Below are 17,794 nucleotides of genomic sequence, written 5' to 3'. Positions count from 1 at the left end.
CTTCACAAGTCGTCTATCATGCTGCACCACGCTATCAAAGGTGTTTATTGAAAAATGCTTCCTAGCAAGAGCTATCCTATGTTCAGTATGAGGAACTAAAAATAAACATTGCCAAGACTCAAAACTCTTCACTCAACATCAGCTGGCCATGGTGTTATATTACAATAATATGGAGTTCTCAAACTTGTGTAATGTGGGGGACAAAAGAAAGTGATTTGAGTAAATGTTTTTAATAAACCACTAAGACACAACATCTCATGTAGCACTCAGTGTTGAGAGACGTGATTTGAAATGAGCTGTGTCAGGGATGTTTTGCTAATATAAAATTATACTGGACTTTCTTAGAAGCCTCAAACACAACAGAGCCAAAAGAAAAATGATACACAAAATAAAGTATGTTCTGTTATGCCACCAAAATTCCCAATAAGATCAAGAGGCTTTTTCCCCATCTTTGCTAGAGGTATAAAAGTATAATTCCAGCCTTGGTTTTAAAGTTTGTTTGCTGCTGATAGAAGGACCTTGTCCTTAATTCTAGGGTGTGGGTGTAAAGTGTGAGTGTGAACTAATGCATGTTACATACAGATGATTCCAGAATTATACTTGAGCTATATTTTGCTTCCTAATTTCAAAGTAATCCTAATTTAAGACTTAAACACGTAAGTGCCACGTCACCACAGGTGACATAACAGTCATTGTGAGAGAGTAGTCATCACTTAAGAACTGTAAAAATCCTCCCTGTTCAGAAGGTTGACCGGAAGTAGTTTTGAATGTATTCAACTAGTTAAACTTTACCATTTATTGTGAGGAAGGAATTTAATCTCTCTTCCCACGCAGTGACTATTGGAACAAAGGTTACATAAACAGGAGAATGAACAAATAATGACAACTCACATTTTTTCATCTCCCTGACCATCCCACTGACCACACAGGAGCACTATGTAGTTTTATAATTATAGACATTCCATTTGTTGCTCTGTATACTTTATTTTCTCCCTTCACCCTGTTCTTCAATGTCGTCCTGTAGTCCTTCAACAGTGGACACAAGAAGTTGCAGGCTGGAGATCTTTGGTAGGTGGACAATTCGTAGTCCAGCAGTGCCACTGAGGGCTTTAAATACTCAAGCAGCACTGCTGTGTCTGACCCACTCATACCAGTATAACACGCACTAACACACCACCACCACGTGAGTGTCACTGCAAGGCTGTGAATGATCCACCACCCAAATCAACCCTGATCTGTGGTGGTCCTTACCATTGATGAACAGGGTGAAAGTGGTCATACAATGTATACAGAGCAGCAGATGGAATCCAGTCTGTAATTGTAGAATTACAAAGTACTCCAGTGGCCAGAGGAGCTCAGAGAATGGACAGCAAGTGTAGAAACAAGGTGGTGGTCACAATGTTATAACTGATTAATTTATATATTTGATCAATTAGGAATATGTGTGACATGCTAAACAATCGTAGCAATGTAAAACCATTCTATAGTCTTAAGTCCTATAGAATAAGTTCATTTACTATGATTTCTTGGGCTGGCAATAATAGAACACTTTTTGGTACTATGTAGAACTATATTTAAAAGGATTTTAAGAAGCATATTGAAGAGCTTCACTGCCTTAAAAATGACAATGCAAATTTAGTATAGTCATGGTTCTCTGTATAACCTTTATGTTTGCTAAAGAAGCTGTGTCATCTTGAATGAACTTCAGCTCTCAGAAGTTTTACAACTTTTATAAAAAGTCCTTATAAAAAGTAGACACATTGTACTAGACAAAGAACCAGACTGGATTAATGCATTGTCAAAGTTCTAGATATAACATTTATTTACCAAAGAACAGTGAGGTCCTATAACACCAGTTTCTGTTCTATTACAATTCAGAACTTTCTAAACAGAAACTCAAGGAATTTTAAAAACTCTACAAATGCTTAAACAAACATTCTGTCACAATAAAAAATGCTTTGTCCCAGAAGATGCTATTTTGTTCCTTGTCACTTTGATGCTTCACATTCCTTTCTGTTTCCTATCTATTCCTCACCCACTTCCTCTCTCTCTCTCTCTCTCTCTCTCTCTCTCTCTCTCTCTCTCTCTCTCTCTCATTTTTTCCCTCTCTCTCTCTCTCTCTTTTCCCCCCCCCTCTCTCTCTCTCTCTCTCTCTTTCCCATTCTCTCTCTCCCTCCCTCCCTCAGACATCTGCTGGAGCAACCACACCTCCCCCTCAGATGAAAACAGTACACTGTGAATAATGAAGGAAAATAACCCAAAAGTAAAAAAACAAATGAAAAGTTTGTATTTAGACTGTGTTTTATGAATGAAGGTCTTTGTTCATGTTTGCTTTCAGACTGAATGGTTGAATCTAAGCTGTGTGTGTTCAGAGGCTTCATATGCCCCCCCTCCTCCCACCACACACAAACACACACCCTTCATAGTTGCGGTTGCTGTGAGAGACGTGTGGGCGATGATGTCACCAGTCAAGTATGTGGATCATTGTTCCTGCTAGTTCTGGCCAGTCAAATGCACCTCCTCCCCCCTCTTCTGCTACCCTCTACCCTGTAATAGCCCAGACAGGATTCCAGACTTTGAAGTGAGTAACAGAATAACATTCTGTAATGTCTTAACCCCTTGAACCTTATACGCACAGTTCAGTCTCATGGCTTATTTTCTAGTGAATTCTATGAATAAGTCAGTATCGACTAAAAAAGTAGCTTATGCATGAGGATGGGTGGAACTGCCAATAGTTTGCTCAATTCTTTCCTTCATCCTTACTTATAAATACACAACCATTGTTTGAGTAGGAAGACACAATAATGGCCTGGTATGATGCTTATTAACACTTAACAAACCAGAAGTTGGAAATTGGCTGCTCAGGACAATATTAAAGCAAACTCTAGGACAAAAAGAACACTTTTCAGAGCCCTGTTATTTGTGTATTTAACGTCAAAATTTATTTTTAAACCTGTAAGGTATTAGTTAATCACAACTACTGACAGGTTAAAACTTAATAAGTGAAGTACAAGTTTATTTTAAATGTACAAATATATTTGTTCTTATAGTGTCCCTCCTTGACCCATGAATCTATAGTCATTTTTTCATGAATAGTCATTTTTGGACAGCAGCCATCCATACAAATATTTGAAAATAATGACTTTTTGATGTATCTTAAAGAAAATTTTGGTTTAACATTTCTTAGCTTTGTTCTCTGTGTTGCCGAAATCTTTGCCAAGAATGTGTGACATCACTGCAACAATGTGTTTTAGTTTTAATGTGTTTTGCTTGTCCATTAACCTTGAAATATTTACACAAAGAGCAGGTGCTAGTGTAAAATATTTTAGAAAGAATGGAGATTAGAAATAAATCAATTACGTCAGCTAAATGCAGTGCATTTTTTTTAGCATTGTGAAATGAGGAAATTGAGGCACATAGATTGCCCCCATACTATTTCCTAATAAAGAGGGCATAGATATGTCGTAAGATGTAGAGTTGAATTCCTAAGTGTCATACACTTCATCAAAGATTTAGTTGCCTTTAAAACAATAAAAGATGTCTTCAAGATGAATCCACATTTAAAGTTATTTAGGCTAAGTTACTGATTCACCTTCAGGCCACTTCAAGACATTCATTTGTTTGGACAGATGATGTATTGAAAAGCACAACTGTCTCTGTCCATTACATCTTCATGTTACGTAAAGTTAAGTTTCTTGCCCAGTCTTGTTGGCTCAGCCACACATATTTTCCTAGAGAACACAATGTTCTTACTCTTCCTGCTTTGACGCACATCCTCCTTACTGCCTCTTATTCTCTCATGTAGATCTTGTTTTTAACTGCTCTGCCGGACACTTGTATTTGCATTTGGAAAATGATGCTTATCCTAAAATCTTAAGTGATCATTCATGGTTACCACAGAAAATTCTCAAACAATATTTCCAAAATCAGAATGTATTCATCTGACTTTTTCTATGATGCGCAACTCACATCAGAAAAATACTCAACTTATTTTGTGGACAGTTTATGCTCCATACAGGAGGTGACCATGTTTAAAAACAAAACAACAAAAGGTTGATTACAGAGTCTCTGAAACATTCATCCCACTAAGTGTTAGTGTAATGTCTGTCTCACCATATGAGGAAGAATCATTGAGCTGAGTGCTCTTTTAAGGAACTGTTAAAAGAAACTATTGCTTTTCTGTTGGTGCATTGAGATGTTGCTTTATATACAGGGATTTTATCATCTGTGTGTGGTTCATTTATTTATTTATTATTCATTCATTCATTGTCTGCAACTGCTTTTCTAATTCAGGGTCATGGAGCCTACCCAGAATCACTGGGTGCAAGGCAAGAACACACCCTGGAGGGGCCTTATTTATTGTTATTATTATTATTATTATTATTATTATTATCATTATTATTATTATTATTAGTAGTAGTAGTAGTAGTAGTATATTATATATTTTTTAATTATTGTTTATGTATGTTGATAAGAGAAATGTCTCTTTCCCAAATTATCATTCAGAAGAAATCTCTGTGTATCATTTAGTTTAAATCACATGCCAGGACATCAAGGGTCCTACAAATATAGCAACATATAAATAAATAAATGCAAACCCCACATTTGTCTTGCAGTCATTGGATGTGTCTGTAACCAGCCCATCCATGACAACATTAAGGCAAATGATGGAATTTAACCCAAAAAAAGGAGGCAAATCCTAAGTGCCACTAGATTTTTCACTGGTTTATTTTCTATAACTGTTTCATCCTTTTCAAGGTCAGAGTAGGTTAGGAGTCTACCCAAATCATGGGGTTCAAGGCAGGAAAACGTCCAGGACAGGGAGGCTGCCCATGAAAAAAGGAAATTAGAAAACAACAATATTGATGAAATCTATGTAGACTATATTTAAAACTCCTAAGAATCATCTTACAAAGTGCATCATTACTGTTTCTTATTTGATTAATGTCATTGTGTTATTTTCATTTAAATATTTAGTTTATACCTTGCTTATTTGTCTGGCCTGTTTAGAGTGCTGTATGGCATTTGTGCACAATCCCTTATGGAAGTGTAAAATGTTAAATTAAACATTGGAACTGGCTTATCACATTTTTAAACATGCATAATCTGATATTGTTGACCTCAGATTCATTGTTTACAGCTTTAATGTAATGGGAATAAAAGCCCACAGTAATTGCCCATTCTTAATTCAAAAGCGATACGCTCTCTAAATCAATACTGATATGTACATAGGGCTACTGAAAGACTTTAGCTAGGGTGACAATTTATGACACAGTACATCAGTATAAATATGTCACACATTGAGTGGTTTACTGTACATTGTGCACCATGCAGGTGATGGTGGCAGCAGTACAGATGTTAAGGCTGGGAAAAAATGACAGAAATGCAAGCAGTTAAACTGACATGCAGGTGTATTATTATCAGCAACTGCTTGAGAAATCACACACTCGGATACACACACCTGGAGTTCAGCATATTATTACTAACACACACAGGGAAGTACAGACCTAGAGATCTGCTTGTGTCTTCTGAATGTTCTCCCCTAGTGATATACAGAACTTAATACAAGTCAGACATAATTTATTTATTTCATTTCCAGCCAAAATGGTTCCGAGTTACGCTATATGTTTTCAGGAGGAGGGTAGATCTAAAACTATTCTATTTTTAAGGAAGGGGAAAAGAAAATAAGTGTTCAAAACATTAGCAAGTAATTGACAACATGGAACTCTTAATATCCATGGTAGAGACTGAGGGAAATCTGTACAGTTTACACTGCACAGGACACAAATCTGAGTGTGAAAGGAGGCACACTTGCACATTTCCAAGAAGGCAAATATTAATTTACACATTTAAAAAAGCTGATGCATTTCTCAAAACAACTGACTAGACACTTCAAGGCCCCAGATGAGATGAAGAAATTCAGTGCATGTTCCATTTAAAACCTAAAAATACGACTGGTTTTTCTGTCTGACACACGAAGAATCATAAAGTATATACCAGGCAATACTATTTCGCATACATTCATTCACCTATTTGCACACTCCTGAATTAAAAGTGCACTGAAAGAGACCTAGCCTTAATGCAGTAGTCCATAGCAGATGTTTTCTGTAGGTGTGCCTGACCTGCTATATAAACCGGTCTTCATAGAAAAGTCTATATTTGTTTAGTGGGTGTGGTATTCATAGCTGTTGTCATGCACCATAAGACTTATTGTGTGACTCTATTGCACTCCTTATCTTTCTTTCTTGTTGAGTAAATGTGTATGCTTCAATCATTAAAAGATATTGAGCTGTACAAATAACCTGCTTCATGATGTTTAAAAAATTAACAAAGAAAACCCAAGCTTTTAAGCCTTTGCCTCCTGTTGAATATTCACATACGGGATGTGAATTCATATCTTTCTAATTATGTTGCACCACATCGGTATGTCAATAATTAGCACAGCCAGCGTGGCTTAGTGGTTGCTATGTGGTTTTTAAAATAGTCTCCATGGTGAGTATGAATAATAAACTAGGTAGCTACTTTCTCTTCATCTGAACATACCACAAACAATAGTGGGAGAGGGAAAAAGCTCTGTCCACTTGAAACAATGCATTCCACTCATGTTAGTATGCAGTTGGTAACTATTCTCTGACAGAGTTGCTCAATGATCACCTTTAGCCCTTGAATCACAGAGAACACATTTATATTGTACGCCAGTATGTTAGGCAAAACATTATAGCCACATCCTTGTTTAAAGACTGTTCATTCATTGTTGACTCAGCATGACCAGTCATGCTGCTTCATCTTGCATCTATTGATGCGTAGTTTGCGTTGGTAGTCCTAAAGTCCAGCAACATGTGGGTAGCATCCTGTGCATTTTTTTTTTTTTTTTTTTGGGTTGGTGGACTATTCTCAGTCCAGCACTGACACTGTTCAAAAATTCCAACAGCACTGTGGTGTCTGATCCACTTATACAAGCCTGACACACACTAACACACCACCACCACATCACCTGCTCTGTGGTGGTCCTGATCAATGAAAAACATAGTGAAAGGGAGCTTACAAAGTATGCAGAGCAAAAAGAAAAATGGAATACTGTCAAAGTACAAAGTGCATTTGTATGGCCAGTGGAGAGGATAAAATGGAAGCAAAAGAAGGAAGAAGGAGGCTGATTTAATTTTATGGTGTGTGTATCCAAGCTAAACAAGTTTCTGAATTCCTGGATATTAATAGAGACTTTACCCCTCCTTGCTGCAATAACAGCCTCTTCTGTTCAAGAAGCTGGAACACTGGTGTTTGAGTCCTGTCACGGGGCTTGTGTTTACACAGGCTGAGTAGACGAAGGAACCGAAGGACACAAATCCGGTTAGAGAAAAGCAGGGAATTTTAAGGCAGGTGGTTATAATACTGAACCTCATAGTAAGTGTTAACAGTGTGTTGTTTGTCTACCACACAGTAATAGAAATAAAACCTTCATCATGTTTTTATGAAGACACATAGGCCTAGTACATGTCACAGCTAAAGGTATTACATGAACTCTAAAGACACTCTCCAGTGAAAATCAAGTACTTTACATGATTTAACAGCAAAGGACTTGATTGAATAAATCCAAAGGGGCATCAGTGAGGTCAGGTAGACCAGTGCTAGATGACATCACTCCAAATTGACCCAGAGATACTGGATGGAACTCAACACTCTCAGAAATAAATGTATGGTAGAGGTACATTATTGTCACTGAAGGTACAAAAAGTCTACACTTTTAAAGGTGCAGCAGTAGTTTTAAAGCTCAGTTTTGTTCCCTAAAGGCATATTACATTCTCTTCTCCAGAAGAAAAGGTGAATATTTATAAGATTTCATTATAGAACATTGTAAAATAAAATAAAATCCTGGAGATTAAATAGGGCGTATGAAATCAACACAGTTTTACAATTAATATAAATTATGTTACAATTTTGTTCACTAACTGAAGGTAGTTAGTTTTTCTAAAATACAGTCACTCCACAGAACTGGAGGGCTTTATATTTATATGTGGTTGGTCCATGCTATTGTTAATATTCTAAATTTAACACCTTTGAGTGTGCAAATGAGCACCTGTATCAACAACTTTAAAAACTGAATTCACTAATTACACAAACTGAATAACTTTGAATTTAATGTGTAGAATTTAAACAAATATCTTAAATGAATAGATTTTCCTTATAAGCTTTTAATGCCATTTTTAATAAGGCTGTCATTAACTCAAACACAACAACAATATACACTCATACACAACATTCATAATCAAAATAAAATAACAAAACCACAAATAGTATAAATAAAAATAAGCAAATTAAGATTGTTCCAATGTCTGCTAGCTTTAGGTTCTGTTATTAGATTGAGAACTTCAACACACTTTCCATAATAGCTTCATAGAAGCATTCTCCCATATTAGAGATGAGCTGACAATTGTTCACAGGAATTTACAGAATCAGAATCTGATAAAGTGTCACTAGTATGAAGAGAATATAACAGAGGAGATAAAACACAGGGCTGGGGGAGCACCAGTATTGAGAATTCGAGGGGTGGACACCACTTTGTTCATTCAAGTCGCTTGTACGTAAACAAACAATCAGCAAAGGCTGAGAAATTTTCATTGTGTCTTATTATGCACTTTCATCTCATTCATTCATTCATTCATCTGTAACCGCTTATTACTCAGGGTTGCGGTGGGTCCAGAGCCTACCTGGAATCATTGGGCACAAAGCGGGAATACACCCTGGAGGGGGCGCCAGTCCTTCACAGGGCTCATGCAGTTTCAGGATAACACAATATAAAATCTGATGTGGTTGGACACATCTGAAAAAAGGGATTTGCAGAGGAAGTGATGATGAAAAGGAAAACTTTATTCATCATGCTTTCATTTTTCATTTAATTTCATCACAATTTCATTTTTGCTATCACTTTAAACAGTGACCTTACCGGAATCTAACCGCTTGTTTATGAGAATTGCAACCGCTTACACCCCAATATTAGCTAAACAGTACAAGTTCTGTCATGTATGGCAGTGCAGAAGATGACATCACTGGCAGGGCGATTGCCATGAGTTCACATGTATGCAACGCAGTGGGATCAAAGCAGATGTTTCTGTTTGTACCTGGTTGACAAACAATGTTATCTCTCGCCTCTCTCAAGCCATGAGCTCAAGACAAAACAACAGCTTGTTTCGACACATTAGGAGTGGGTGCTGTCACTGGCTTGTTGTTTGACGATTCTCTGCATATTTGTTCAACTTGAGTGGTGGAAGTGGTGGAATGTGAGCAGGATGTCTGTTCAAATAAGAATCAGAAAGCTGGGAATAAAGTTATTTGTTGAATTGCTTGAATTTGCACTGCACTGTGCATCAAAATTTGAGTATTACCAAAAAAGTTTACAGTGAATTTCTGACAGCTTAGCAACCAGTAAAACACACTAAAATAGTATTGAGCAGTATTTTGCAGCAATTTACTGTATTACTAAAGCTAAGGTCAGTAATGTATTAGGGAGTAAAACTCAGTACATCCCAATAACGCTTACCCTACTTCAGTTTAACTCTATTCATACTGTATGTATGACTCCACCTGTGATATGAGCCTGCATAAGGGCCTAATCACTAATCTACTTTGCTCTGTAGATACTGTAACTATAGTTCCATTCAAAACAGCAACCTAACAGAGAAATGTCTCTTCTGGGGAATATGCAGGATGGTGTATCCCACAGGGAGAAACTGAAACAAATGCTTGAAAGAGAACCTGCTGGTTCACTGACTCCACATAATCCCCATCAGATACTAACTGACTTCATGTTTACAACTGCACAAATCTATATTTACTATTTAAAAAAGGATTTTCACTGACATATTTTATTGTATTTCGGAAATATGAACACATTTAGAATCTAACGCTTGCAACACACTCCAAAAAACCAGGACAGGTTTAAAGTAAGGAGAGAAAATTTTATAGAATATTCAAGTTATATTGCTTTGAAACATTTTAAGTAGGTGCATATAAAAGATATAAAAAGAGTATTCAACCTAAGGCCAGACACCACTGTTAAATAAACATGACCTTTGAGTTCATGGGCCCAAACTTAGCTCAAATTGCCTGAAAGACTGTGTTCTGTTTTCAGGTGAGTCCATGTTTCAGCGTGTTCTCTGTTTCAAAGATGAAAGGCTCCATCCCGGCTGTTAGCAGTGAAACATGCAAAACCAAGAGATACATCAGTGCTCACTGCATGGTTGAAGTGAGAAGGTACCATTGATGTGGAGGCATTCATTGATATTTTGGAGAGACATATGATGCCATCAAACATATTTTCCCAGGAAATTCATGGTTATTTCAGCAAGGCAATGCTGGGACTTATTCCGCATGTGCTACAACAATGTGTCTTAATAGACATACTGAACCTACACGACTCTACTTGACTCAGCACGGCTCTTTTTCTTTTCCACTGGCCAAATCTGGTACCTGGTCCCCAGGTAGGTTTTCAGTTCCAGCTCATTCCAGGTTCCAACCGTGCTGAATGGTGACATGTAAACCGTGCAGAGCACTGATTGTCCAGAGACATGTCTATCACCACGAAATGCAGAACTCATTCAAATCCAGCACAAACTCGCTGCTTGTAAAATCTATAAAGTTACAGCAGCTTTCACATTTATTTTTATTGGACTCACAATGGCAGCTTGTAATTTTACTGAATATTATTGAAAAGGTTTATATGCTCCCTGGGCCGCATATATCACTTTTCTAGTGAAAGCCGAATGTGCAACGAGTAAAGCTGAATTGTGAGAACTGGGGTCACCGCTGTTGTTGTGGTTTTCAAAGCCAATGATTCCTGTTAACGATGGGTTTTTTTGACGTCACTGGCTCCAATTCGCGGGGGAGCTGTGCCAGTGGAAAAGCAGCAAGCTTTAAGCGTGCCAAGCCGAGCCGTGTCGATTCGAGTCGTCTAGAACCAGACCCATGGGGTGGAAAAGCACCTATAGAGTGTGTGTTTGACAGACCTGCTTGCAGGCAATCTGTCTCCTGTTGTGCATCATAAAGAGGACAATCAGAGAATAGTGACCACATACTGTTATACAGCTGAAGTCTTGTATCAAGCCAGAATGGGAAAAAAAAACTATGTAGATCAAATGCAACAATCTATATTCTAAGTTCTCAAATGATTAAAAAGTGTAATTAAAAAGAAAGGTGATATATCACAGTCATGAACATGCCTCTGTCCCAACTATTTTGGAGTGTGTTTAAACATCAAATTATAAAATTGTCAATATTTTAAAAACACAGCTAAGTTGGTCATTAACCATGTTATTTTCGTCATTTAAACACAAGCTTAGATAATTTAAAAATTAGAGCTTCTTGGTTTTGTTGCATTATTACCAGACTATCTATTTGAGTGGCAAAAACTTCTTTATCCTTTAGAATTAAAAAATAAATATTATATTAGAGAACATCTCTACTCTATTCTACCTAAGTTCAGTAGACCAGAGTTTCACACCTAACTAACAAGCACCATGAATTATGTGCCTGAAACGATACTAAGGAAATATTTGGAATAATATATAGCCCAGCCTTCATCATGCTCCAGCATGCTTTTCTTCCTTCTATACAGAGAAAGAGAAAGAGCATGCATTCTTTTGCATGTGACAACAAGCTTTTAGTTTGCATATCTTTGTGTTACAAAATCCCCAGTGCATGTATAAAATAAACCATATGCTGAAAAAGAACACATATGCTCTTTAATAAAGACAGCTATATAGAACCATTAAAATGCAAGGTTCTTTGCTTAGTTGAATGATTCTTCTAATTTCCCACAGTTTGAAAAAGTGCTGCAGAATATACAAACCGGATTCCAAAAAAAGTTGGGACACTAAACAAATTGTCTATAAAAACTGAATGCAATGATGTGGAGGTGCCAACATCTAATATTTTATTCAGAATAGAACACAAATCACAGATCAAAAGTTTAAACTGAGAGAATGTTTCATTTTAAGGGAAAAATATATAGTTTCAAAATTTCATGGCGTCAACAAATCCCAAAAAAGTTGGGACAAGGCCATTTTTTACCACTGTGTGGAATCCACCCTTCTTCTTACAACACTCAACAGACATCTGGTGACAGAGGAGACCAGTTTCTCAAGTTTAGAAATAGGAATGCTCTCCCATTCATGTCTAATACAGGCCTCTAACTGCTCAATCATCTTGGGCCTTCTTTGTCACACCTTCCTCTTTATGATGCGCCAAATGTTCTCTATAGGTGAAAGATCTGGACTGCAGACTGGCCATTTCAGTACCCGGATCCTTCTCCTACGTAGCCATGATGTTGCGATTGCTGCAGAATGTGGTCTGACATTATCTTGTTGAAAAATGCAGGGTCTTCCCTGAAAGAGATGACGTCTAGATGGGAGCATGTGTTGTTCTAGAACCTGAACATAGTCCTCTGCATTAATGGTGCCTTTCCAGACATGCAAGCTCCCCAGTTTTACAGCCTTGACCCTTATGCACAGCAAAAGTCTTTGCTATTTTACGCTGGGTAACACCAGTCTGGTATTGCTGCACTATCTTTCTGCGCAACAATGGTGGAATTGGTGATCCTCTTACCATCTTGGCTTCAGAGAGACACTAACACTCTGAGAAGCTCTTTTTATACCCAATCATGTTGTCAATTGACCTAATTAGTGTTAATTGGTCTTCCAGCTGTTCGTTATATGCCCAATTTCCTTTTTCCAGCCACTTATTGCTACTTGTCCCAACTTTTTTGGGATTTGTTGACACTGTGAAATTTTGAATCAACATATTTTTTCCTTTAAAATGTTACATTTACTCAGATTAAACTTTTGATCTGTCATCTATGTTCTATTACGAATAAAATATTGACATATGCCATCTCCACATCTTTGCGTTCTGTTTTTACTCACAATTTGTTTAGTGTCCCAACTTTTTTGGAATCCGGTTTGTAAAAAAAAATCACTGTGCAGTAATTCCATGCTTCAACTCTGAACATCACAGTCTTAAACCCCCAAGCCTATTGCAGTGGTGTATTTTAAAGTAAAATTGCAGTTTGCAGCGGCACGGTGGCGCAGCAGGTAGTGTCGCAGTCACACAGCTGCAGGGACCTGGAGGTTGTGGGTTTGATTCCCGCTCCAGGTGACTGTCTGTGAGAAGTTGGTGTGTTCTCCCCGTGTCCACATAGGTTTCCTCTGGGTACTCCGGTTTCCTCCCATAGTCCAAAAACACACATTGGTAGGTTGATTGTCGACTCAAAAGTGTCCGTAGGTGTGAGTGTGTATGTTGCCCTGTGAAGGACTGGCGTCCCCTCCAGGGTGTATTCCCGCCTTGCGCCCAATGATTCCAGGTAGGCTCTGGACCCACCGTGACCCTGAATTGGATAAGCGGTTACAGATAATGGGTGGATGGATGGATTGCAGTTTGCTAAGAACCACCTCCAATTTATCTCTGTAACAAATATACAGTAATTCAGTTTTGATGTAAAACACCAAATAACCAGAATGAATCAATGAGTGACTGAGTGAGTGTGTCTGTGAGTACTTATGTACAGTCCATTGTATTTTAAAATAAAGTTCCCTAAATGGTTCTTGGTTTGGATGTATGTTCTTAAGAATTTTATTTGATGTTTTTTTAATAGAGCATTTGCATTATTTAAAATTTTCTTCTTTTATACTAATCTTAAAATGCTGAAGGTTTTTTAAAGGAACCAAAATAATTTCTATATCACAGGGCAGGGTTGGGGAACTCGGGGACAGGTTTTTTTTTTATTTCCCGGCAAACACAATAAAATGGTAATTAACCAATGTGTTGTGTTAGGTGTTTTACAAAAACCACCAAAGAGGACTGGATTTCCCCACTAACGGCACATTTCCCCTCTATCCTTGGCACCTTTATTATTACTTTATTATCCTTGGCATCAGTAGTTACAAAATATTTGGCTATTCTGTGTACATAACAGACATAATAGTCAGTCATATAGTCATAGATATCATAGACATTTTTGAGGGAAAACTTGTTTTTCAGTGTAATGCCATCTTCCTTGAAAGAAATGGGTGGGATTTGCTTTCTTACTTCCTGTTTTTTTCTCCTAAAAATTAAACTTCCTACTTTCTTACTTTTTTTTACCAGTCATACAATCACATGGAGAGAACCTTTCATAGCAACGCTTTGCAGTGAATAAAGGAAAATCAAATAAACAGAGTCCCCTCCAATTATTGTCACCTCTGGATAAAAAGGTTTCATCAAGTTTAAAATCACACCAAAAAGTACAAATGTCAAATGTGATTGTAATTTCCTGTTTATAAAGTACATCTATAAAAGTTAATGTGATTGTTAAAACAGCATGTTTAGACTGTATTGTTTCTGTGATATTAACAGCATTCTTATTTCTGTACACCTACAAAGTCATAGTTACCAGGGGGTGATTTAGCCCAGAGTGCTTTGGTAGTGCCCCAATGTAAGACATCCAGTCAGAAATCAGATCATTGACATATATCAGTAACAACAACCACCTTTTAATTCTAAATGGTAAAAGAAAGTAAGAAAAGGGTCATCAATCAAAATCAATTACCTACTAAATTAATAGCACTTATTAATTTGTATTGTATTCCAGGTCAGCTCCGGACCCACCGTGACCCTGAACTGGATGAGCGGTCACAGGCAATGAATGAATTTGTATTCTTTTACTGTAAATCAAATCTTACTTGAGTTTCTTTAGAAACTCATGTAAATTTCCTGTGTTGAAAACGGACAATGTACTTGCTCTAAAATTTCAGCATTAAAAGTTGAGAATGATTTCACTCTTCATATGTTAAGTGTTTTTGAACTGTATTCTTTCTTGTTTATACAGCAATATGCAGTATGTTATAAATGGTATAAAAAACAAAAAGGAAGGATATATTTCCTGTAACAGTTTAACAAACAGCCATTTACTTTAAGGATGTTTAATGTTTATATGAGAACATGTAATAATTATAACAGTATAATGAGGAAACTGTAAAGAACAAAATAGAGTTAAATTACAGTGTACACACTGGCTGAATGTAAAAAAAAATAACCTGAACTCTGTTTATACACTATATTTGATCTCTCCTATTGGATACTAGGACTAGCATGATCTGTATAAAGGTCAGCATAAAGCACTTAATTATGAACCATAAAGATTTGCAGGATGTTTTTTGTACCTGCTTTATACTCATCTCACTTGTTCATAATGAAGGTTTTATTTGCGATGATTAATCATAAGTGTTCATACAAGCTGATGTCAATGGTATGTCTGCTGAATGTTTTAAGTATTGAAATTCACTGGTAATCTGTGAATGGAATACACTTCAGATTCAAAATACACTTAACATTTTAAATCACTGTAGAAAACAAAATATATCTAAAAACAGTGCTAGTGCTTATGCTAATTCTACCCACTCAGTGTAACAGTGTTACAGACATTATGATACACAGTGTGAAAACATAAAGTGTTGCATCAAGCAAGAAGTTTGAAAAAGCTTGCCGTAGCACCAACACTGTGGCATGACATACACTGCCTACTGAATTCCATTCATTAGCTCAACCAAGTCATTGAAACTCAAACAAGTCCAACAACACTAACACTAAACCTCCTAAAACAACGACATTTAACCCCCGCACATAACATGCTGGGCGTTCCCCAATGAGCTCCTCAGCCCCTCCCTACATTCTTACCATTTTCAGTTTTATTTTTGATTGTGAAATAAGTATGGAATATGCTGCCATATTTTGGGTCGACAAACGTATTGTAATGTTATCAGTTGTTCTAGAACCTAGACCCCAGACCAATGGGTGAAACTGAACGGGATGAAAAGGTTACAGATGAATTAATCAGTGAAGCCTAATGATAATACTTTTGTTAGAGTAGTTTACAGTTACATCTTAACTCAGCTCTGCTCTTACCCTTCCTTCTACTTGTGTTTTGTCAGGATTGTTTACATGATACCTGTTTCATAGTCGTATAATAATATGTGACTTTTATTCTTGCAACAACATAAGTCAACAAATTAACTGTATATACATTTTTAGTAATTTAACCATAAATAGCTTTTTACCTAATTTTGTTTAATTAACTCATGGTAGATGAACTCCACCTCCCTTCCATAAAACTAATCTACATCTCTAGAAGGGTGCTGTAAATATTTATACTTTTAGCTTTAATTGTTCTGAAAATTAGATCAAGACTATATTTTTGATGTTATGTCATGATTAGGCTCCCTTAAGCACAAATTCATACTGTAATTCAAATATGTTGAATAAGTAAAGCTCTAGGTACCCACTGTTTTGTCTGGATTTATGATCAAAGCCTCTTTTGAGCATCTGTAAGGCTAGACAGAAGATAGTAATGGTTTGACCCTGTTATTTTTCCATGTTAACATTAACCCCCACATATGCACACACCTAAAGACCCATTCATACACTAAAGCTGATAAGCTGCAATTAATTACAGTAGACATAGGATCTAATGTCAGCAACATGGATACAAAGCATTGCTATTGTTGTGTCAGTCTGCAGCGGTACATCAATACAAACTTTTCAAAGCTGCAGCTCAGAACTCACAGCATAGCCTCACTCAACATCTAGAGAGTATTCTGAAAGTTACATTTCCAGAATTTAACACTGTTCCATAATGTGGTCACCTGTAGTTCAAATACAGTCCTTGCCACAAAACATAAATGAGGGCTTTAGCAAAGAATGAGGTCACAACACCCCAGAGCAAGTAATGTATCATCATAGTCTGATCTCACAATTAAACAAGAGCCTTCAACTACTGTTTGGGCTAAAGAACTATATAATTATGATAGAACAGCAAATAAGGTATGACTGTTAACATAGATCTCTGGAACTTATATTAATCCAGCTGTTGTTGGCATAACAATCCCAGACACAGCACTGTGCAAAAGTCACACATCTGTAAAGTATAAGTTATTATTTTCTGTGTGAAGAAAAAATGCAGAAAACAAATATTACAAAAAAGCCATAACATGCCTTCCTGGCATTGCCTGTTCTGCTATTCTCTTCTTTTAGGGAACTGACCACCTACAAAATTCATCCCAATAATTCTTTATTATTCAAAGAACAGCATATTCTTTGTGTTGCAAATGTTCTTCTTTTTTACCTACATAAAATTTTCAGCAACAGTTTATATTGGTTAAACATTCTTTCAGCCGCATAGTGCTGAATTATTTTCTTGGTGGGGGAACTGGCAGAAACACTTGTAGAGCCCTTCAGATCTACTCTCAAATATGAAAGTTTTAAGGCTGATGTTTAACTTCCATTTTGGAAACACCCTTTTCATTTACTTTCCTTTTATGCAAAAAGAATTATATTCTGTCCAATCCTGTCCAGGTTTCTGAGAAATGGTCAACTTGAAAATGGCATTTTGAGCATCAGTTAAATAAATATAAATTCAGCCAAAATTCTAAAACAGTATTCAATGGTAGTAGAAATACCACTGCTTGACAAACCCATTTTGTTGGTTGATGATAACAGCTATGGGGCCACCTAGGGCTGTATGAGCTCATCTGTGTTGTTTTTGTTTATACCAACCACTATGTGACCTCAGCCCCCAACTATTATTATATACTCAGATTCTCAGATGACATGTTGTTTTCATCAAATTTTCATGGATAAATACAGCCATGCCACCCAAACAGCAAAACCACAGATCCTTTATGGATAGTACCCTCATAGTTCACTGGCTCTGAACCAAGGAGGTCAAAGCATCTATTTTAATGCTGGTTTACTGATAAATATTAAATGAACA

The sequence above is a fragment of the Hoplias malabaricus genome, chromosome 10 (assembly GCF_029633855.1).
Source record: "Hoplias malabaricus isolate fHopMal1 chromosome 10, fHopMal1.hap1, whole genome shotgun sequence".
NCBI lineage: Eukaryota > Metazoa > Chordata > Actinopteri > Characiformes > Erythrinidae > Hoplias > Hoplias malabaricus.
The sequence above is the reverse complement of the archived record's forward strand: the minus strand, read 5'-3'. Positions refer to the sequence as shown.